This window comes from Squalius cephalus (assembly GCF_949319135.1).
Source record: "Squalius cephalus genome assembly, chromosome: 12".
In the NCBI taxonomy this organism is placed as follows: domain Eukaryota; kingdom Metazoa; phylum Chordata; class Actinopteri; order Cypriniformes; family Leuciscidae; genus Squalius; species Squalius cephalus.
In genome coordinates this window covers 25,410,644-25,434,522 of record NC_137133.1, presented here as the reverse complement: position 1 = coordinate 25,434,522, position 23,879 = coordinate 25,410,644, and the positions used below count along the sequence as shown (strand labels likewise).

General features: G+C 38.7%; 1 protein-coding gene across 4 annotated transcripts in view; it reads right to left on the bottom strand.

Moving 5' to 3' along the window:
- Positions 1 to 23,879, bottom strand: part of fynb (FYN proto-oncogene, Src family tyrosine kinase b) — a 137,978-nt gene that overhangs the window by 99,351 nt on the left and 14,748 nt on the right. For all 4 annotated transcript variants that reach the window (XM_079887744.1, XM_079887746.1, XM_079887745.1 and 1 more), the window contains exon 2: positions 3,207 to 3,269. The gene's annotated coding sequence lies outside the window, so the exon portion shown is untranslated. The remainder of the gene's footprint in view (positions 1 to 3,206; positions 3,270 to 23,879) is intronic.

The window sequence follows — 23,879 nt, the reverse complement described above, 5'->3', positions numbered from 1 at the left end:
CATGTAGGTCATATGGAAGGTATGAGTTGGCAGGGTGAGTGTTTATTTGGGGTGATGCATGCACACGTGCTGGTGTCAAACCCACGGCTAGGTGCAATCAAAGAAAAACGTTACCAACATTCTTTAACTGTTCTCAAGTACTTCAGCTAGCAGATAAACAAGCATCATTTTTGGTACGGTCTTAAAAATGTGATAGTTTTAAAATGTTATCATTTGGTAGCACTTTACAATAAGGTCTCATTTGTTAACATCAGTTAATCCATCCATTAACTAGCATGAGCTAACAATGAGCAATATACTTCTACAGAATTTATTAACCTTTGTTAAAGTTACTTAAAAATATATGTTAGTAGTTCACGGTGCATTAACAAATGTTCTTAAAAAGGTATTAGTAAATGTTAAAATTAACATTAGATAAGATTAATAAAGGCTGTAGAAGTTTTATTCACTGTTCATAATAACTACTGTAATGTAGTTAAATAATGTTAACAAATGAAACCTTATTGTAAAGTGTTACTTTTAACTTAATATTTCTTTAACTGGTCTGAGCCGTGCACTATTATTTTGTTGTTGTTGTTTTGTCATTTGCACAGTTTAGACATCACTCACCTTGCAGTTTTAGTTCTAAACTATGTTGATTCTAACAGTCCAATCATGATGACTAAACAAAGTTTAAGATTCACCTACAACAAAATATGAATATTTTGTGCCAAGATTCAGAGTGATAGCGTACAGGCAAATTAAACATGAATTGACTTTAGTTTGTATGCTATAATAGCAATATAAGCATACAGTACTTGCATTTTTTAATATTATAAGACCATTTATTTAAACAATGTGAACTTTATTTCTACACATTGTTCTATGACATGAAATAATGACACTTTTTCCTTTGCTTTAACATAGTATTTTTTTATTTGCTGATGTTTGTCTTATTAGTCACTGATTTTAAGCTTTGATATTTTAGGGTGCTTTAATATGGAAGCTTATTTCCGCCACATAATAAAAAATTAAATAAAAAATTTTGCGAGATAAAAAGTCACAATTATCTTTTAAAATGTTTTATTCTGTAATGGAAGCTTCCATACTAAAGTCACCATGAAATCAAAACTGACAATTCTTCTTTTTTATGCAAAATTGCAGTAAGTATTTAAAAAAAATAAAAAATTAATTGATGCGCTTTTGTAATATTGGCGAGGGCAGGGCATTCTCTCACATGAGATCACAGCAACAGCAAACCACAACAATCTATCTATCCATCAATTCCCCATGGACAAAATCTCCTCCCTCAAATACACGTCACAATAGGTAAGAAAAGACTATTGCAACTTCCATTACATGTCGACTTTAATAAGTGTGTTTAACATCATGTTGTGCTTTAGTTGATAAACCCCTTTTAGAAAAGTTGACTATTTTACAGAGACATTCAGACACGCCTTTAGCTATTGCGTTGCGTCCCACCTTGAATGATGCATTTTTAAAATGGTGAATTAAGTTTAATAAGTTGCCTTATGAGTCACGGCCTCCTCCATTTCATTCCATCAGAGCGTCGTTTTCATTGACACTTCTGGCAAAGAAATTACACTAAACAAGCACAGAACCAGAACTGTTGAATTCCTTCCTGTTCTCATTCCTACATGCTGCCGTTTCACCCTTCATCTAGCTCTAGAGCGTATAATACTCATTCAGACTGTGCTTGTTGGAGCCACAGAGGTCTGGTTTAATGCAAGTATAGGTCCTGGGTTCTCTTTATTATGCAGTAGGAGTGTTTCAGGCCTGCTGAGTTACTCACTCCAAACATCTTTGATGTGCAGCAACCGACTGACACTACCCAGCAGGCTCTGGGCTTAAAACGCTGACCAGTGGGTTTCTCTTCTAAGACAAAAAAAAAAAAAGAAAACCGAAAAAAAGAGAGAGACCCAAGGGGCATAAGACAGTAGTAAGCAGCTACACTATTATAACGTATGGCACATGTGACTCACTGAAAGGTCAAAACCCAAACACACACACACACACACACACGCACACACATTCCACAGAGTCTAATCACTTCAGTATGTTTTAGCTAGCCCACATTACCTCACAAAAACAGATACTCGCTCAAAGTCAAAAGCACACACACATTTCCGAGTCAGTTTTCTTTCCACAGAGAAGACACCCTGACGTCTATCCAATTTATATTATCCAATTTATACATTATATCACACATGTTTACTAAATGAAGACATACAATAGACCTTTCCTGCCCTAAATATTTTGTATTTGGAATTTTTGCCCATTTTATTTTCTGATTTTGGGCAAATCTGTGTAATTATATGGAACATATTGAAACATGGGGTGAAACACTGAAACTGTGTAAACAGAGCGGAGCACAACACATAGCCATATTAGCCAAAATATTGAATACATTAAGAAGCATGGGATGGGAATATAAAACCAATTTATTTTAGTGTAAGTGTGTGATAATCAATATGCAGAATTTATGTTAACTTATAACACAATAATAAATTATTATTGGACAATGATAAACAATAATGCACATTATGCATTTACTAATCACATCAAAAGGACTAATTCTTCTTATATAACTAGTTATTTTATAAGATATGTGTTCAAAAAATGTATTTTAACATGTCTGTTACACCAACCTGATCCCATAAGAAAACATAACTATTTTACAATTTCATATGAATTCATATGATGTGATTCATACAGAAACACAATTTTTAGGGGAAAAAAAGTAAGCATGAAGGTCCAGGCCAAACCAATGCCTAAACCGCAAATTGTACGGAAACCGTACGTACGATTTTAGCCATCAATTTGCAAAAACTTTAAATGGTTACAAATAGCCTTGAGAGTGTGTTGGTTACAGCTGTTAACAGTGTAGGACCCTACACATTTCTCACGTGAATATAAATGGCTGTCAAGTAAAAAGGTGAGTAAGCAACACATTAAGTAAATTACTTTTTTTGTGTATTTCCTTTTAAACACAGTAGTATAGTTTTGTTGGGTCCTATTCTTTTGAGCCCCACAAAAAAAAAGCATAAAAGTCTAATTATTGGTCAAATATTTGGTCAAACTAATTAGAGTTCTTCTGTATCTCTATTTGTGAATGTTGGGTTTTGAAATAGTGTAAATCTTCAGTGAGTTCAGTGGGTGTAGATTGATGTTCGCCAGCCTACAGCTTATCAGTGTTTCACACTCACCTGTATTTAGAGCACAGCACGATCCTTATTTCCTCCACATCGCTTTGTGTTCAAAAGAGAATCCTGACAGAAACAGAAAGAGAAAAAGACAGATTAATATTACATTTATGATGTGATAAACAGCTTTATGGTGCGCTCTGATCTGGATTATGGACCTGTTGTGAAGAAGAACTGCCAAAAAATAACAAAAAAAAATATGTCAATCACTTTGGGACAGTTTAATCACAATCAACCTTTCTATATCCCCGCACTCAACAGTATTAGCTGCTATTTTTAGGGACAGATTACATCATAGTGATGGTCCTCACCCACCCAGACAGAGTCGAACACGTCGCAAACAAATGTAGCTCTAGTCAAACCAATCAAGAATTCTGACTATCAATAGGTCTGCACGCTATCAATTTTTTACAATTTTCAAACAAACTTATCGTCAATCCAATGGTGCACCCGTGGGAACCGTTCTTATCATGCTCCAGTTCACCAAATGGTTTGTCCTGACAGTCACAACGTCCCAAACAATGCTCATGCTAGCAAGAATCTTGAAATTGTACAAACCTCTTGCCATTTGAACACTAAAACAAAAATCAATTGGTTCTGATTTTTGAGCCAATGGAACCCACCTTCAGAAGATCTACTTGTTCATTTTTTATTTCCCTTTTCTTTCTTTTTTTTAAAGATTTTTAAAAAAAAATGTTGAACATTTGTAAATTAAGCCCTTTCCTTATATTTTCATGTAATAGCCAGCCATAATTTTACATAATGTCATTTAAAGTCCGCCAGTGGTGAAAATCCAGCTTTTAATATTGTTTATATGTCTATGTGGTGTATTTAATATGTTTTAAGACAAACCATGTACAAATCAAGTCAACAACATGCTGAGTATTTTCTCCTTAAAACTGCAGTGAAAAAAAGACAGTCTAAAAAACACGGTTTGAAATCGCTGGTGTTTCTGACGCCACAAACTACTTTGTAACCAATCAGGTCAACGTGTGATCGTCAACGAGTGGATCTCTGAGCTGCTGTGAGTGAGTGGAGGCAGGGATAATTTACATATTCATAGAACCGTGTATACTAAATGAACCAACGGTGTAGAGTTACATTCAAGCTATTTTAAAGCATGACGAATGTATTTTTTCAAGGAAAAAACTTTAAAATATGTCATTTTGGTTATCAAAGATTAGTTTTAAGGGATACAATTACTCACTACAGGGGGACTTTAAGGCCGTTCACATCCAGGACAATAACTATAGCAATAGCGATAAAGTTCTAAAAATCGTTCTGAATATAAAAGAATAGCAGACTCCTCACTACAACTATGATAATGACACAGAGAAACAATATCACTGGAATCACTTTCAGAACCATTTTTCCAGTTGATCAGAGCCAATCAGAATCCATCCTGCTTTAAAGTGCTTGAGCATTTAAAGCTGCAGAAGACAAAACTTAAATAATTTACACAAGTTTGCGCTAGTGTTAAAAGATTGTGTTAAACAGAATTGTATTGAATTCAGACGTTTTCAAGTTATTATAACAACAACAATTCATCAAATGATGACCAAACAATGGAGAATAGCATAATAACGAGTCAAGTCAAGTCATCTTCATTTATCTAGTGCTTTTAACAATGTAGATTGTTTCAAAGCAGCTTTACAGAGATAAACATATAATTTAAGGTAACAGAGATTGTTTTGGCTTTATAGCGGTTCTTTAATAAAGTTATTTTCCAGCTAAAGTTAGTTTTGATTGATTCGCTTCCGTCGCAACGATCATTTGTTATTAAATTAGGGGCCGCTAAGATGACACCATTCTCTCTACACAGACTTTAAACTCGAACCTGTGATAAACGCTGATGGCGTTCACATGCGCATTAAGAATTGGTTCTATAGTTATGTGCGTTTCAATATAGGCTATGTGCGCAGGTTTGGAATACCCTACAAACCAAAAGTTGTAACTGTATCTGCTTCCAGGTACTTTTTTTTCGTACCACCTCCGGCGAGGTTCTAAACGAGCTGAGGCGATACTAAAATGTGACGTGAAAACACGGCAGACTGCTGATCAGAGAGAATCATCACTATTCACTGTGTCATCATTGCACGCGCCAGACCGAGTATCCTGAATAAAAACAGCAAAAACAAAAACAAAACCATCCAAAAACAGCATACACTCGATTTCCTCCATTGCCCTGTGTGTATGTGTCCAGAATACATGCCGGCCAGGGAAACGAAATCTCTATTGCATCTCTATTATTGTGCGGGAATAAATTCTCAGAGTTTTGCGGGTGCGGGCGGGAGTGGACACAGTCAGTGGGGCGGTCGGTGACGCGCCGTTTCCATGGCAACTCATCTCCGCTCCAGTGTTTGAGGGCGACTCGAAGGTTCACGCCGTGACGCGCACGCCCATTAAAACGTCAAAGCCACGCAACATTTACAAACATCTAGAATTATAACCTTACTTGAATAAAATGAACGTATTTCAAACGTACAGTACGGAATACTAAACAAACAATTGAAACAAAATATTTCATAGAAATGCAGTCTGATAAGATGGTAATGAAATTACGGGCCCGTACGACGTTGCAGTTCCGTTGCCAGTAAGTCATGAAATTACCAAGTTATTACGAATAGAGTATGTATCTGGAACGTAGTTGGTTATCTTATAACCTTAGGAGGACGTACTGACGACGTTGTGGGTTGGTAATATGATGGTAATGAAATTACGGTCCTGTTACGTTGCAGTTCCGTTGCCAGTAAGTCATGAAATTACCAAGTTATTACGAATAGAGTACGTATCTGGAACGTAGTTGGTTATCTTATAACGTTAGGAGGACGTACTGACGACGTTGTGGTTTGGTAATATGATGGTAATGAAATTCCGAGCATACGACGTTGTAGTTACGTTGTCAGTTGGTAAGTCATGAAATGACCAAAAAGTACGAATAAATTACGTAACTGCGACGTCGTGTGTTAGCTGGGCAGACCTTTTTTAAGCTACAAAAAAAAAAAAAAAAAAAAAGTTACGTTTGTAGCCAAGAACCTGTCTGGATTCAGACCCAGCAATGACATTATGACCTGACAGCATGTCCCACGTGTTGACATTTCACATTCTTTAAAAAAAAGTCAACAAAAATATGATGGTGTGCTGCCTTAATATTCGTTTAGTCACAAAAAAAAAAGAAACCAAAACAACATTATGGTTCAGAGATCTTCAGCCAGCCAGAGGGAAATCTTTAATTGAGGGTTCAGTTGTATTTTTAGAACAGCTTGGATATAGGCCTAAACTAAATGAAGCGGCTCGCTCTGTACGCCTCACAGAAGGGAAAACCTTTCATTTTTTGCCTGTTACACAAAGACAGTTTGTGAGTATGTGCATTGGACTAAAATGAAACCTACAAGTAACGCAAATAAAAAATAAACTGGTACTCGAAAAACAGAAACTAGACTCAAATACATGACTCCAAACCTGACCTGAATTATATTTAATTAATAGGGCATGGTAAATAAATATTAGAAACCATTTAAAACCCAGCAACAGATCCTTCTTAAATCAATCTATCTGAACAGGACATACAGATTGATAGTGATAATTAAATTCAACATTTGAAATCACAATTACACTATGTGTCAGGCTGTCTGCCATTTATTCAGTCGTCTTGGCTCTAGGTATATAGTGAACTCCCAGCATGCACTACTCTTTTTTTCTATCCTCGATTTGTCCTCCTCTCCCCGTCTCTATCATCATGTGGGGTTCTCGTGAAGATGCAGTCCTGAGGGTGTCGTGCATTCAGCTGGATGCAAGCATTCACTCACACACACAGACTCTTTATGTGTCAGAGAGAGGGCAGCTCAGAGGAGAGAGAAAAACAAATCTCACATTCAAATGAATGTTATTTACTGACTGATAGTGGCATGGCGGGATATTCAGTGCTGAAGGCACAAAGCTGCACTGTTGCCAGTAAACAACACATATGCACATGTATGAATGATCACAGCAAGACAATTCACAACATGAATTATGCACAAAGAACCTCCAGAGACCAGAGACATACAGATGTCTTTTGTTTGGGTCTGTACAATATAAACACTTGACGTAGCTGAGTTCAACAGGAATAGAGCGTTTCATTAATTCCTGTAACGCACCAAAATTCTTGAACTGAAATTCTGGATCCACTCTGATGAAAGCTGAAACGGTAAATGAAAATGCTCATTCTAAATTGGCCTTTGTTTTGATTAGTCAAGTCAAGTCATCTTCATTTATACAGTGCTTTTAACAATGTAGATTGTTTCAAAGCAGCTTTACAGAGATAAACGTATAATTTAAGGTAACAGAGATTGTTTGGGCTTTATAGCGGTTCTTTAATAAAGTTATTTTCCAGCTAAAGTTAGTTTTGATTTATTCGCTTCCATTGCAACAATCATTTGTTATTAAATTAGGGGCCGCCAAGATGACACTATTCTCTCTACACAGACTTTAAACGCGAACCTGGGATAAACGCTGATGGCGTTCACATGCACATTAAGAATTGGTTCTATAGTTATTTGCGTTTGAATATATGTGCGCAGGTTTGGAATTCCCTACAAACCAAGCCTAAACAAAGTAATGATGCCTTATAAAATTTTGATACAGAATTTTATTTTATTTTGTTTTGTTTTGTTTTGTTAGGTTTTGTTTTGTTTTGTTACTTCGGGGTAGGTACGTGAAACGAATTTCCCAAAAACGTTTTATCTGTAGAGTGGTAAAGGGATCCTCCATAGGGAGAGACTAGTTGGCACTTCAGCACTGTGTTGTCATCGGGTCCAGGCGAAGGTCCTTCGTCAGATCTGGATACGGCCTGGATCCGGCAGGCTGCGAGAAAACCTCGGGATAAACAAAGACACTAAAATTAGCGTAGATGCCATTCTTCTTATGATGTAACGAGTACATCAGGATTTATGGGAAGTGTTCCCGGTTCCGGCTGATCTAATCTATGCAGCCTAATCATTGAATTAAAGAAGTCTATAATGTGTTATGTGTATGCTAGGTCAAAGAGATGTGTCTTTAATCTGGCTTTGAACTGACAGAGTGTGTTTTGAACTAGCTGTAGTTTGTTTATTAAGCATGCAGGGTAACCACCCAGTAGAGCATTACAATAATCTAGCCTTGAGGTCATGAACGCATGGACTAATTGTTCCGCATTTGTCAATGAGTAATGTGGTACGCCATACTGAACTTGTGATCGATAAGACATCTCTTCATTTACTGCTACAAACTGATAACGGTCAGATAAGTATGATTTACACCATGCTAAAGCAAATCCACTAATGCCAACATAATTTTCGAGTCTATTTAAAAGAATGTTGTGGTCGATAGTGTCAAATGCAGCACTAAGATCGAGTAACAATAATAGCGAGATACAACCACGATCGGATGATAAGCGCAAATCATTTGTAACTCTAATGAGAGCTGTCTCGGTACTATGGTACGGTCTAAATCCTGACTGGAAATCCTCACAGATATAATTTCTTTCTAAAAAGGAACATAGTTGTGAGGATACTGCCTTTTCTAGTATCTTTGACAAAAAGGGTAGATTCGAGATCGGCCTATTATTGACTAATTCTGTAGGATCAAGTTGCGTTTGTTTAACAAGCGGTTTAATCATAGCCAGCTTAAAACTTTTCGGTACATATCCTAGTGACAAAGATGAATTAATGATATTAAGAAGAGGATCTGTGACCTCTGGAAGCATCTCTTTCAGTAGCTTAGTCGGTATAGGGTCTAACATACATGTTGTCGATTTAGATGATTTAACGAGTTTAGTAAATTCATCCTCTCCTATAGCAACGAATGAATAAAATTTTTCTTCAAGGAGACTACAATGCACTGCCTGACGCGATACTGTAGTAGAGGGTTGCATAGTAATAATTTTCTCCCTGATATCATCAATCTTGTTAGTAAAGAAGTTCATAAAGTCATTACTGCTGTGCTGCTTGGAAACATCTGGGGTTGAAGATTTATTTTTCGTTAGTTTAGCCACTGTTTCAAATAAATATCTAGGGTTTTGTTTATTTTCTTCTAATAGGGTTGAAAATAAGCAGATCTAGCAGCTTTTAAGGCCTCTCTGTATGCAATCGAGCTCTCTTTCCATGAAATGCAAAATACCTCTAGTTTTGTTTTCTTCCAGTTGCGCTCCATTTTTCTGGCTGCTCTCTTAAGGGCCCGAGTGTGCTCTTGTACCACGGCGTTGGACTATTTTCTTTAATCTTCTTTAAGCACAATGGAGCAACTGTGTCTAAAGTAGGGCTGAACGATACATCGAATTTTCATCGTCATCGCGATATGAACCCGCGCGATGAACACATCGCAACAGACAGTCTGACACGATGAATAATGCCTGGTTCAGATTACAAGATTTTTGTGTCTGAAGTCACGGTGTCAGATTACACGATTTTGACTCCTAAAATCTTGTCGTGTTGTGGACAAGAAACATGTCAGACTACACGTTGCTTTCCGACCAGTCATCGCGTGCCGTCACACGCACACATTCACTCGCACGCACACACACCATAGACAGTATATAAATGACACACACACACACACACTCACACACTCACACACTCACACACTCACTCATTAGCCACGTTTCCACTGTCGGGCCAGGGCCGGGGCCGTGCTAGTGCGTGCCAGGGCCAGTCGCGTTTCCACTGTCACTTCCGGGGCTTGATCGGGGCTTACTCGGGGCCAACGGCCAGGATTTCTGGCCCGTCGAATACCTTGGGCCAAAGCGGGCCAGCTCGGGCTAGAGGAGTGGTTACGAACAGAGGCGGAACTCACCTGAGTCGGGAGATGGCAGCGCCGGATGATCCTGTCAGCATTAAAGACTTTTAAAATAATTTAACTCACGTTCATGTTTGAATGCATTCTGTTTGTGATGCAAAAGACTATGCGCGCTAACCATTACCATAGTAAACGCATAGTAAAAAAACAGTGAACGCTTGAAGAAATCAGACCAATCATAAAGGCCATCATGTTTTTATTTTATCTGTCAGTAGCCTACGTCTCGTCTCTTTATACCGGACTATCATAAAATAAAGCAACTTTTTTTTCGGGAGCTTCCTCTGTTTCTCTGACTGAAAATATCTGTATGGGAGTCGAGAGAGTGCTAAAGCTCCTCAGGTCGTATTTTTGGTGGCATATATTTGTAGAATGATAATTTCTTTCTAAATGTGATGTAAATATGTCCTGTAACTACCAGATAAACAGAAACAGACGCGACTGAAGAAGTAAGTAGCCTATGTCCTCTTTCTTTTGTGAAATAGACCTAACGGTAATTTATTTCTGAGTGACTAATGTGCAGTTTTGACAAATTAATTCATTATGATCAATGTATCACTTTTTATTGTAAACCTGTGGTAAAACATCGATGCTTGGTTTTTTAAATATTCAAGTAAACAACAAAAATGCCAGCAAACGGCCGCTTTTATCATGTTTGTTTTCAACGCTGTTTCCAGTGATTTCTGATTAGTTTTCTGATAAAACTTCCATTTGTTGGTGAAATGATGGGTTAGTGTGACGTTGTTCCAGAGAGGCGTGTTACGGGCGTGTTTTAGTGAAGCGCTGTGGAGCTTCTGGCCCGACAGTGGAAACGCAGGCCCGGTGCTATTAGCCCGAGGCTATTAGCCCGGCACGGCCCGTTTAAAGCCCTGGCTCGCAATGGCCCGACAGTGGAAACACGGCTACTGTCCCTCACTCACTTGCGCTCACTCACACACTCGCACACACACACTCGCACACACACTCACTCGCACACACACACACTCGCACACTCGCACACACACACTCGCACACACACACTCGCACACACACACTCGCACACACACACTCGCACACACACACTCGCACACACACACTCGCACACACACACACTCGCTCACTGGCGCACAAACACACTCACTGTTGCTCGCACTCATTCACTCATGCACACTCGCTCTCGCTCACATACTCAACCCATCGTGGACAAGATGGAAACGATCGAAGATGAAACGATCGAATCTTGCGTCCCGACGCCCGTTGTCGTTTACGAATCCCCACACACCCTATGTCAACCGGATCGTGCCAAAATCGCGCTAAAATCGTGTAATCTGAACCAGACAGACTGTAATAAACGTTTGACCTATCACGCAAAGAACCTATTAAAGCACTAAGACATGGGAACAGTATAGCTAACATTCACATTTGAATATTTATCGCAAGTCATATCGTCATCGCAATATTAAACAATGTTATCGCACATCGCAGCTTTTCTTCATATCGTGCAGCCCTAGTCTAAAGTGCTGGAAAAGAGAGAGTTAAAAGTTTCTGTCGCAATATCTAGTTTTTCAAAGTTATCTGGGATGCTGAGATGATGAAACTGATTAGGAAGATTATTAATAAAGCAATCTTTAGTGGCAGAAGTGATAGGTCTAACATATTTGTAACACGGAGTCAGCTTTGCAGCCTTGGCTAAATGAAGTTTACACGAGACTAGATAATGATCTGAGATGTCAACGCTCTGCTGCAGAATTTCAACGGCATCAACATCTATTCCATGTGATAATATTAGATCTAGAGTGTGATTACGACAATGAGTAGGTCCTGACACGTGTTGTCTAACTCCAACTGAGTTAACCTGTTAAGCCTCACCAGTGCGTCGGCGCACTGAAGCGTTTTTTTATATATATAGCTCAAAGTTACTATCAGATTTAATGTTATACTTCAACAAACTATACATCATTAAAAAGATATAAGACTCAAGTTTCAGTATTTGACCACTATTGTATTCTGAGAAACTTATAGCGACAGTTATTTCTTAATTTGTGTCAGGAGTTATGAAATGAAAAAATGAGTCGATACCTTTGATATGAAAAATGCGCGTCAGCCGCTTTCATTCATAAAAAACTCTGTGCTGTCGTCATGACAGCGATACACAAAACAACGTCCCTCAGGGCTTTAGCTCAAAAATGTGCAGATTTGGAGAAATATTGATATATTCTCATAGATTCACATCATATTTCTATAGACAGGAATAATATTTATTGAATTTATACCCAAATGCGTCGATGTAATCATTATGAGCGCTTGCATACTCTGATACTGTGTTTTCAATCCATACCAACAGCCTGAGGGCGCTATATGCACAATAATTGTCCATACATGGAACATGAAGAAGAGCCATGATCATGTGACATTCCAGGACGTCACTGATACACACAAAGCTACAGAGTTCGCGCTGTAAAATGCAGATAAAGAGGTTTTGAAGATAATAAACATGATTGCAATGATATTTGAGTTACCTGTATTTTTCAAGACATGCCAGGTATTTTCATAATAATAGATTATATTTATAATGTAATGCTAATCTATATAGACTATCATTGTGCAGAACAGTATACAATAGTATATTTTCTGTCTGGTTTTTTTATCTGAAGCCAAATTAGATCACAGAAGATTATTTAAAATACTCACTTGCGTTATAAAAGTAAGTTTGGAGCACAAACATGGTTTTAATCTCATAAATTGTCGTGTATTGATGGTGTGCTAAGCTAACATGCTAGCTAGCCCTAGGTGCACCTGCAACCTAGAAGTTATACTTTTATGTTTTTTTGAATGCTTACTGAAAGTTTCTTTATTCAAGAATGTTCTTTATTCTTTATTTAAAATGTGAGGTGAACTTTGAGAAAAGAATTTAGGGATTGAAACCCTATGAATAGGCTGTGAATAGCCAGTCGTTAGTAACTATAATGCAGACAAAAGAAATGCATATTTCGAGCCATAACCAGGCTGGAGAGGTGTGAATGTGTGCAGGGGGAGACTGAGACTGAATGGGGCTCGTTTGCACCACAAAACAATAGAGACAATATACTGGATAGATGGTTAGAAGATGACAATAAACATCAGAAGCATCTTAGCGTCAAATCAAAATAAAGTCAACTGACATGGTCTTGAAAAACATTTAACTAAATACAGAGTTTTGGACTTATTATCTTCAGATTTTAAACATAAAATGTTTAGACATGTGGCTTTAGCTGTAGTGCATTTCTAGATTGCTCCAGTGCCAACTTCAATTTTATTTTCATGAGGATGTTTCATAAAAATTAATTTCTAATAACTTTACAAAACTTTGAAGCTATTTATAACAATTTTTGTCATTATGATAATTTTTAATTCTACATTTACAATAAACTGCCAGGTGTCAGCTTTCAAATGAGATCATACTTGTGCTTTTAGTACAAAGGGTTCATGAACTGTATCTGTTTCAGTTTGGGTATGTCATTTCTGGGGATTTTTCAAAAGTGGGGTTGCAGCTTAACAGGTTAAGAATGTCTTTAAATAGCAGCTCTCAGTGATATGTGTCAGGTCCCCGCTATGATAACAGTAACTTTCTCAAATGTTTACAGAACAAGCGGGAACCCAGTGTGCCTGTATCTTTATCTATTGCTGTTCTATTACAAGATAGAAAGTCTAAGGCCTTCAATAGCCGTACAGCAAACCCAACTAATCTGGTGCCTATTACACATCAAACTAATATTGCTGTGGGGAAAAGTAAGACTGTTAAGTTAGCACTTTTTAACATTCGCTCGCTTAAAAATAAATCACTTCTAGTCAACGACTTAACCACAAACTAGAGTCCTGCACGGGTTCGGGTACCCGACGGGTGACCCGCAAATTTTGCTCAAACGGGTAAAAAATATCCAACCGTGTCGGATACGGGTGCGGGTCGGGTCGGACACGGGGGAAACACGGGTCTAAACACGGGTTTAAAACAATCACATGCAAACGTAAAAATATATGCATATTTTTAGGAACACATCTACAAAAATATGCCTGTATTTCAAGTTGATAAAATAATTTAAAATCCACATCAGTTTATTTGTGCCGACGCGCCACGCCCTCCCAGGAATCTATAACGTTACCTAGGCTACTTTCACTTTTAAAAATGCCGGGTATCGGTTCTGTTTTAAGCGGGTCGGGTCGGGTGCAGATTTTAATTAGTGCTGCTGTCGGAAAACGGGTCGGATGCGGTTTGAAGCACTGCGGGTACGGGCGGGTGCGGATTTACAAAATCGGACCCGTGCAGGACTCTGCCACAAACAACCTGGATTTTATGCGTCTAAATGAAACCTGGCTAGAGGACAGCTGCAGTGCAACAATCCTCAATGAAACATCCCCTCCTAACTTTTCTTTTATGAGTGTCTGCAGAGCTGTTAAGAGAGGTGGGGGTCTATAGGGCCCTATAATTTCCGCGATCACGGAATCGCGGACGGAATCGCGGAATTGGCAAATTAACGCGGAATCTAGTGTCAACGCGGAATTTCGCGGAATTTTACATATTTGGAATAAAATTCTGTTTTTGTGTGGGAGAAAAACGTATGTCTGAGGAAAATCGCATATTACTGAAAGAACGAGCAGAGAGAGAGGCACGGTCGCGCGCGCGTCTTCAAACTGTCTTGCTCTCTCTCACTCCCTCGCGCTTATTAATCTAAATCAATTGAGAATTGACACAATGGTAAAAGATCGGAAGAACGAAGTTTCACGTGGAGCATTCGGATATTTTTTCCTGAATTAGGCTAAAAATTGTGAATTGTGCAAAAAAGTGCTCCTCAAGTGCTTTTTTACCTTGCCCTCTTCTCTGAAAAGTGTTCAGCCCATTCAGCTGACATAAAAAACACTTTCAATAAACTAAACAAAACCTATCCAATGATGAAATGTTTTCTGTGTTGACAAATCCCGTGCGATGTCCTAACTGCCAGGATAATCACACAACGCGTACAAGTCTGTTAATGATACGTCCGATTCGCGAACTAATGACTCCTTTGAACTGATTCACTTTAATGAATGGTTAAAACAACTGATCTGTCCAACACTGAATCGGTTCGGTGTATAACAAAATAGGTAACACTTTACAATAAGGTTCCATTTATTAAACTCTAGTTAACTAGATCAGTTAACATTAACTATTGATAAACTGCACTTCTACAGCGTTTATTAATCTTTATTAAAGTTAATTTCACCATTTAGTAGCCTACATTATTTAAATGAAAAGTTGTATTTGTTAACATTAGTTAGCTTAACGCACTGTGTGAAGTAACATAATAAAAATACAGGGTTAGGGTTAACTAAGATTAACAAAGATGAATAAATACAGTAACAAATGTATTGCTCGTGGTTCATGTTAATTAGCCTAATACATTCACTAATGTAAACAAACCAAACCACATTTAACATCTCTGAAAATGAGAATTTTGTTTGTTACCTCAATAAATTTAGGGTCATTCCTATTTTATTTGTGTACATTTTAATCATTAACATTAAAAACACTCTTTTTACGACTAATATAACAGTAAAGGGTAAAAAAAAACTGAATTCCCAAAAATTAAAACGGAAAAAACGGAATTTGCAAAAATTAAAACGGAAAAAACGGAATTTGGGAAAAAATAAAACGGAATTTGGGAAAAAATAAAACGGATTTTATAGGGCCCTAGGTCTAGCTGCTCTTTTTAAAGATATCTATCAATGTAAGCAAATATCATTTGGGAATTACCTGTCTTTCGAATATCTGGGTATTGTGTTAAAAGGTGCTCCACGCATTTTACTTATCATTATTTACAGGCCTCCAAAATACTCTGCAGCCTTTGCTGAGGACTTTACAGAACTGTTATCAACAATTACCTCAGAGTTTGACTGTTTTGCCATTGCTGGAGATTTTAACATTCACATAGATATTGCAGAAAACAATATGGCAAAAGAAATCAAAACTGTTTTAAAAACTTTTGATCTGACTCAACATGTACATGGACCCACACACAATCGTGGACACACTCTAGATTTACTTATCAGTAAGGGTCTAAACATTTCATTGATTGTTATTAAGGATGTAGCACTGTCTGATCATTTCTGTATTTTCTTTGATATATTGATCTCTCCTGCCACTGAAGCTGGATCTGTGTCTGTCAAAAAGAGATGCTTAAATGAGAACACTAGTGTACTATTTATGAAGGCTATATCCTTAACACCAAGCATATCTGCTGACTCTGTTGATTTTCTCCTTGATTCTTTTAACTCAAAAGTTAAAAGTGTAATTGATGATATTGCTCCTGTTAAAGTCAGGAAGAAGAGTGGCAGACAAAAAGCACCTTGGAGAAACTCAACAACAGTGCAAAATATGAAAAGACAATGCAGAAAAGCAGAGCGCATGTGGCGGAAGACAAAACTTGTAGTCCATTATAACATCTACAAAGACAGCATCCATGCTTTCAATATGGAACTAGGCAAAGCTAGACAGACTTTCTTCTCAAATATTATAAACAGTAATTTAAACAACACACGCACTCTTTTTGCTACTGTAGAGACACTGACAAACCCTCCAAGCCAGATTCCCAGTGAAATGCTCTCAGACAACAAGTGCAGTGAGTTTGCTTCTTTCTTCTCTGAGAAAATCAATAATATCAGAAAGGTGATCAGCACATCCTTAAGTTGCTCTGGGGTCAGACAGATCAGACCACCTGAGAAAGTAGTTACTATGTCTGATTTCAGAGAAATTGATGGCAAAATTTTGGAAGAAACCGTACAGCACCTTAAAACATCAACCTGCGCTCTTGACACACTTCCCTCATCTTTTTTCAAAAGTGTGTTAAACAGTTTAGAAGCAGATCTTCTAGAAGTGGTAAATGCCTCACTTCTCTCTGGGAGTTTTCCAAACTCCCTGAAAACTGCAGTTGTCAAGCCCCTCCTGAAAAAGAACAATCTGGATAAGACCATATTAAAGGAGAATTCCGGTCAATTTTAACATTTAACAAAAAAATGTAGCATTTTTTGGTACATTTGGAGTGCTGTCAGTACAGAGAAAAATCAGTGTTGCCTACACCGTGTTACCCTCTTTTTAAAATTTGCACCCTGTTGACTTCGATGGGGCAAGTTTTAAACCTGCTTTTAGCCTCTTAACATCCTTGATGTGTCATTACAAGTGCACAGGTCATGTGAGTGATTCCTTCGGAGTGAACGCGGGTGAATCTGACTGCAGTAGATGTGAAAGATATGAACAAAAATTATGTTTATTCAGTCAGCGCACATACCTGTATTTACATCCTGTTTTCGGTCGAAGTCCACAGTAGTCGATTGTCGAGTTCACGCACATAGGTTTAGTACCTATGATCACGTGCATGAACTCGACAATCGACTACTGTAAGTGCTTTTGAAGTAAGGGATCGAATATTCAGCAACCCGAGCTTTATCATTTGTTCATCTGAATTATATCTGTTTTTTATTTGTTGAACATCAATTAAATTTGTACCCTTGAATGGGTTTAGGAGTTTTTTGTATGTCCTAATTCGGGGAACAGACACAGTCTCTATAGGATGATATCTAGGTGAAAGAGGCTCTATGTGATGGGATTTATCTGACCTTGGTGACGTGAGACAGCTAGCAGACGGTCGGTTTAGCCAGTCGGTCTGCTTCCTGACCTGAGCCCCAGATTGTCATGTTTGAGCTCTAAGACTATGTGCCATATTACTAGAGAGAAGAGCAGCACCATCCCAGGAGGGATGAATGCCATCTCTTTTCAACAGGTCAGGTCTGCCCCAAAAACTTTTCCAATTGTCTATGAATTCTATATTATTTTGGGGACAAAACCGCGACAGCCAGCCACTGAGTGAGGACAATCTACTAACTATCTCATCACTCCGCCGAACAGGAAGGGGGCCAGAGCAAATTACAGTGCCTGACATCGTACTTGCGAGTTCACACACCTCTTTAATGTTAATTTTTGTGATCTCCGACTGGAGGAGTCTAACATCATTAGTGCCGACGTGAATAATAATCTTAGAGAATTTACGATTAGTATTAGCCAGCACTTTTAAATTCACTTTTAAAAATGTAATTTTAAAGTGTAATAGAATCGCCAATAACTAGGGCACATTCAACAGGATTCTCAGTGGGTGTTTCACTGAGTGGGGAGAACCTGTTTGATGTTGTAATCGGAACGGAAGAGCGGTGTTTTGTCCCGCAACTAGAGCGTCTCACCGTCACCCAATCGCCCTGCTGCGGGGGCTCTGTGGCCGGAACCGAAATATGTACAGAGTTCAATAAGCTAGTCGCATCCAACGCAGTATCTAAAGCCCTTGCACTCTTACAATTAACCTCGATTAAAGTTTGGATGCTTGTCTCTAGTTCTGAAATCTTCCCCGTCAGCTTTACTATCTCCCTGCATTTATCACATGTAAACCCTGTGCTGACAGAGAAGGCTATACTATAGCCTACATGTTACATGAGGTGCAGGTGACAATAAGAGGAGACTCACCGTGTTTGTTGACTGATACTCACCACAGTTTTTTGATGAACTCGTTAAAAGGCGCGCGAGAAAAAATAAAAAATAAAAAATAAATAAATAAATAAATAAATAAATAAATAAATAAAGAGCGCACGGAAGGCAGGAGCGCGCAAGAGAACAAACAAATAAACAAATAAATAAATAAATAAAGAGTGCACGGAAAGCGCGAGCGCACTAGAGAATACAAATAAATAAATAAAGAGCGTACGGATGGTCCAATCAGGACTAATCTTTTCTATTAGTCAGTGTAGTTAACTTATGCTTGTGCAGTGTTGATCAATGTAATATTGACTTAGAACTTACTATTTCAAACTGATATCTTGCTTTTTTGGCACAAACTATAGATAAAGAGAAAACAGAACATCAAGGAACTCTCAAACCAGTTTATGTATTCCCTGTGATGTTGTGTTAGCCACTGATATAATGCAGAAAAGTGTATGTGTACAATCTGTTTGAGAAAGGGAAATTATTACAGGTCTTTATTAACCAGCCAGCAAATATATGCATCCATCTTTTTTTCTGTGCATGCATTATTGATTCATAAGAGAGTGGACAAACAGCACTAACGAGAGAGCGAAAACACTTAGGCCTGAAACTTACTCTATGCTATGTGTCAGTGCATTTAATAATGCAACACAAGTGTGCTTGTTAATAAAGACCTTTTTGAAAACTTCCTGGCTATTCTGCGTTTGGGTTCTGTCCACAAAACTTGACAGGATCTCTATGCTTGACCAGTTGACAAGTGGCCAAAACCCTTCTAAAACTACCGAACTAGAACAACCTGACCAGTGTAAAAACAGATGGACCAGTTGACAACCTCCGACTAGTTTGAGGTGTGTTTTCAGTTTAGAGCAATACTTATGCCTAGGGCTGCCCTCTAATAGTTGACTAAACGTTAGTTGCCTAGACGAGACTTAGTCAACAAAAATTAGTGTGAAAGGCCAAGCAAACCAGGACTAAATACAACATTTTCTTTTTGTACCGGACCAAAAGAACCATACTACAAGTGTGAACACACCCTTAGTTTAAAGTGTTAATCCACACATATGCAATTAATGCCTACTATTTAGCCAATGTTTTGTGCCCAAACACACAGGGTGTTTGATAAGAGACAAAACGTGGCTCTGTTTATGTGATTCAGCTTTGCCCTGGGGACTGTGAGGAAGCAAACTGTTCCAGCTAATTGAATTCCTTCAGAAAGTCTGCTCCCCAGACAGCAATCACAATCAGCCACAAACACACACAAAGTCTGTTATCATGACACACCACATCACTAAAGTGGCACTAGAGCAGCAAATCTGTCTGCTTTTTAATAGCTAAAAGCTATTAAATAGCTAATAGCTAAGCTTCTCAACAAGACATTTGATATACATTTCACCCCCAGACCGTCTAATTTAATCCAGACACAAGGAACACCCTAAACTGCGATCATATTTGGCCATCAACTGTGTGGATGATTGTTTAACTAAACCATGCAGCACAGAAAGAGCTTCAAGTTTTAAAATTGGTTCTCAACAAACAAAAGTGTTAGGCTACACCCCCAAAACCTCAACTAGATCTTTTAAACATTAATTCTGAACAAATTACAAAGTCAAACTCATTAAAGATAACAACTTGAGTTGTCACATGCAGCTAAATATTATACACACAGTAGTTTGTTACAATTTTTTTTTTTCCTCCTAACTGACTGTTTACATAAAGCATTTTGACAAAGAAGGTCATTTGATCATTTTCATTTGAACATGCAATGCTACTGAGATAGACTTGTGTAAATTGCACAGAAAATTTCCCAGAATAGGAACATGTGGTCAAATGGTATTTTTACACAGAGTTTCTGAACTTCTTCTGAAAATGATGTCATGAATTATTACACAACTTGTGTGCAAACACACCATGGCATGAAGTCCGGAAATACACACTACACAGTTTTTAGAGAATCTTGCTAAGAAAGTTAGTTAAAGCTAATTAAACTATTATGTTTATAGCAAACTGCCTGAAAAACAACATCTGACAACGCAAGAAGACATGTTAAATACGGTCAATGTATGCATTGTCAATTGTTAATGTCAATTAATGCACAGTTAATATGCCCTAGCCAAACATTTAACATTTTCATTTGCATACTTATGTAAAGTATGTTCCTGTCCTAAGGCAACAAAGTGGCCAATTGTTAAGCATCTCTATGGATTGGATGATGGTCTCTCTCAAAGAAAAGGCTTACGCTCCCTCCCTACGCAAGGGCAGAGCAGTGCACTGTGGGCCGTGGTGATATGTGATGAGCTCAGCAGAGGCTGGGAGTGGTGCAGCTGAGACGAAAAAGAGTCTAGCACTCTAGACTTTCAACTACTCAAACACATAGACTGAAAGAACAGCTGGATCAAAAGATGAATACCTCTAAGATCCAATTTATCCTTAAAAAAAAAAGTACCAATCAAATCCTGGTGGTTTTTAAGTCTTATACCATTTCCAGCTAAATATACGTAACAGTATGGAAGTTAAATGCATCTTGAGCAAAATAAGCAAGTCAGGGCTCCACATTATAATTCGAAGTTAGGCTACACGTTTCTACCACAGTACCATGGTTGAGAAGCGGTTTAGTGGTTGTGTTATCGAGATGGGTCTGCAAGTAAATGCACTTGCTCTAAAGCTCATGCTGAGCGGTCTTTGGGGTCGAGCAGACGAATGGTCCATGTGTCACACTTCACACAAGTAGTGCCGTTTCATTCTGTTATTGGCGCGTTTACCATTTAATGTTTCTCATACGCAACAGAAATGGCAGCGCTTATTACATATGCAAATTGGTAGTGGCGCCAGTGCAACCTCTAACAAAGTTTAGTCACATCGGCAGGAAAAAAGGTGGCAAAATTAGGAGCCATCAGGAGCCATTCAGTACAATATTTTATTTCATTTATATACATACAAATTTCAAATTTTTTATACATTTTGCACATCTTTTAGTTTAAATGGATAGTTCACCCAAAAATGAAAATTCTGTCATATTTACTCATCCTCGTGATGTTCCAATCCCCTAAGACTTTCGTTCATCTTCGGAACACAAATGAAGATATTTTTAATAAAAACTGAGCCAGGTCTCAGCTACGCAACAACCACTTTGATGCTTCAAAAAGTTCATAAAGAGATAATAAAACTAATCCATATGAATCGAGTTGTTTAGTCCAAATTTTCAGAGACACGATCACTTTATATGATGAACATTTCATTTACACTTTTATTCACATAAAAACATTGATCAGCGAACATAAACAGAAGCTCAACCAAACTGGCTTGACACGCGAGAGCAAAACTCATTGGTTCTTGCTGAAGCTCAAACGTGCTGCCTAACAAGAGAATGAACCTCATTGGTTCTTGCAGAAGAGAATGAACATCATTGGCTTTCAATTACTGGAGCTGTGCAAAGTTCCTTCCTGCTTCTAATGCTCAACCATCATCCCCATCCTAAAGAAACCCAAAATCACAAGACCGAATGACTACAGACCTGTTGCCTTGACATCTGTGGTCATGAAGTAATTTGAAAGACTGGTGCTGGCCTACCTGAAGGACATTACTGGACCCTTGTTGGACCCCCTGCAGTTTGCTTATCGAGCAAACAGGTCTGTGGATGATGCAGTCAAAATGGGACTGCATCACATCCTACAACATCTGGACAAGCCAGGGACTTATGAGGATCTTGTTTGTGGACTTCAGCTCGGCCTTCAACACCATCATCCCAAACCTCCGCCTGTCCAGATTATAACAGCCTGGAGCTTAACAGGCTCAAAACAGTGGAGATGATCGTGAACTTCAGGAGAAATCCCCCTGCATTCCCCCCTCTCACCATCATGGACAACACTGTGGCAGCAGTGGAGTCATTCAGGTTCCTGGGCACCACCATCTTTAAGGATCTGAAGTGGGAGTTTCACATAGACTTCATTGTAAAAAAGGCACAGCAGATACTGTACTTCCTTCGCCAGTTGAGAAAGTTCAACCTGCCACAGGAACTGCTGAAACAGTTCTACTCAACAGTCATTGAATCTGTCATCTGCACTTCTGTAACTGTCTGGTTCAGCTCAGCTACCAAATCAGACCTCAGAAGACTACAGAGGATAGTCCGGACTGCTGAGTGAATTACTGGTACAACCCTCCCCCACTCTCCAAGACCTGTACTCATCCAGAGTGAGTAAAAGAGCTGGCAAAATCATTCTGGACCCCTCACATTCAGGCCACTTCCTCTTTGAACTGTTGCCGTCTGGTCGGCGCTACAGAGATCTGAGCACCAGAACGGCCAGGCATAGGAACGGCTTCTTCCCTTCAGGGCAATCCATCTCATGAACAGTTAATGCCCCCACAAGGCACATTCTGTCAGTTTAAAATCTAGACTAAAAACGCATCCCTTTTACATGGCATTCATATAAAACATAATACATTTATATTATTCAAAACAGTTAAATGATTAACTGGTCAGCCGGAACCGGGGATACTTTCTATAACACCTGATGTACTCGTTACATCATGGAGAATGGCATCTACGCTAATGTTAGTCTTTCTGTTTATTCAGAGGTTTACTGAAGTCAGCCGGATCAAGGCCATATCCAGATCAGATGGTGGACCTGCGCCTGGACCCATCCACAACGCATCCCTGAAGTGCCAGACTCACCAGCCCTGTGAAGGCCTCATCGACACGACAGCCATCGGCACTGATCCTCAACAAACTCGTCTCCATACCGGCGTGATGACTCCGACCTCCAACCAGATGGAACTGGATAAATATTCTGAATGTTCTGATCCAATCTGACTTCTGACCTGTAATGCTGCCTGGATCATAATCATGCACTGTTTGCTCATTGGCCAGAGGAGAACTGGCCCCAACTGAGCCTGGGTTCTCCCAAGGTTTTTTTCTCCATTCTGTCACTGATGGAGTTTTGGTTCCTTGCCACTGTTGCCTTGGCTTTTGGCTTGCTTAGTTGGGGACATTTAATAGTTGTCACGGCTTTGCCGGGCTCCTCCTCCTGTCTGTGTGTTGCGTCTATCTCCTACAGGTGAGCTGGGCGCAGGTGTTTGGAGTTGTGCTAATCAGTTCCAGGTCTAGGTCTTTAAAAACGCTTCAGATGAGACCAGGGAGGAGATCCGCCGCCGCTGTTCCGTCTCTCCCGCACCGTTTAGGATTTTTGTTTCGTTTATTCACTACACCGCACTATACTGATTGCATACACTGTTATTTTTCAAAGCCAACTTCATTACTGACTGTATAAAATCTATTTTGTTAAAATTCTCTTTATTTAATAAATTTATTTATATTGCTATTCCGCGTGTGGTCTTTCCCTACTCTGTTGCTTGCT